We start from the raw sequence: 1499 nt of genomic DNA on the forward strand, positions 1-1499 counted from the left end.
CAATAGGCAGATGACACAACCTTCCTTGCTGAAAGCAAAGAAGATTTGAAGCACTTACTGATAAAGATCAATGACTACACCTTCAGTATGAATACTTCAACATAAAACAAAAACCCTCACAGTAAGCAAAATCATGATAAACAAAGAAAAGATTGAGTTGTGAAGGACTTCATTTTACTTGGATCTACAATCAACATCCACGAAAGCAGCAAGAAATTAAATGACATACTGCATTGGGCAAATCTCCTGCAAAAAAATCTCTTTAAAGTGTGAAAAATCAAAGATGTCACTTGGAGAACTGAAGTGTGCCTGATCCAAGCCATGGTATTTTCCATTGCCTCATATGCATGTGAAAGCTGGACAATGAATAAGGAAGACAAAAGATGAATTCATACCTTTGAATTATGGTGTTGGTGAAGAATTTTAAATATACGACATAGCATGAACTGCCAGGAGAATGAATAAAATCTGTCTTGGAAAAGGTACAGCTAGAATGCTCCTTAGAGGGAAGGATGATGAGACTTATGTACTTTGAACTCTGTTAGGAATTGAATTTTGTCCCCAAAAAATATGTGTCAACTTGGCTAGACCATGATGCTCAGTATTATGTAACTATCCTCCATGTTGTTATCCTGTGTTACAAATCCTAACCTCTACAATGTAGAGGCAGAATTAGAGGCAATTATGTTAATGAGGCAGGATACAATCTACAATTAGATTGTATTTTGAGTCTATCTTTTTTGAGATATAAAAGAGATCAAACAACTGAGCTGAGATCGGAGGGAGTAGAACACATCCTTTGGACCTGGGGTCTCTGAGCTAGAACCTCCTAGACTCAGGGGAAGTTTGATGTCAAGATGTGTGGAGCTCTCTAAGGAACACCAGGCCCACAGATGTTGAAAGAAGACAAAGACCTTCCTTCAGAGCTGACAAAGAGTTGACAGAGAGAAAAAACCTTCTGCTAGAGCTGACACTCTGAATTTAGACTTCTAGCTTCCTAAACTGTGAGAAAACAAATTTATACTTGTTAAAGCTATCAACTTGTGGTATTTCTATCATAACAGTACTAGACAAGTACTAACTAAGACAGGCATGTTATCAGGAGGGACCAGTCCCTGGAGAAGGATGCCATGCTTGGTAAAGGAGAGGGTCAACAAAAAAGGGGAAAGCCCTCTATGAGGTGGACTGGCAAAGTGGCTACAGTAATAGGCTCCAACACAGCAATAATGGGAGGGTGGCACAGGACTGGGCAGTGTTTCATTCCTTTGTGCACAGGGTCACTATGAGTTGGAACCAACTCAACAACACATAACAACAATTAACCTCTACAGGTCTCAGCCTCCTTTTCTGAGAAATAGAATATCTTAGTTATCTAGTGCTGCTATAATAGAAATACCACAAGTTGGATGGCTTTAACAGAAATTTATTTTCTCACAATCAGGAGGCCAGAAGTCAGAATTCAGGGCACTGACTCTGTCAACTTTGGGAGAAGGTTCTTG

Source organism: Orycteropus afer, unplaced genomic scaffold (assembly GCF_000298275.1).
Source record: "Orycteropus afer afer isolate SDZICR_OR568_19922 unplaced genomic scaffold, OryAfe1.0 scaffold00038, whole genome shotgun sequence".
Classification (NCBI taxonomy): Eukaryota; Metazoa; Chordata; class Mammalia; order Tubulidentata; family Orycteropodidae; genus Orycteropus; species Orycteropus afer.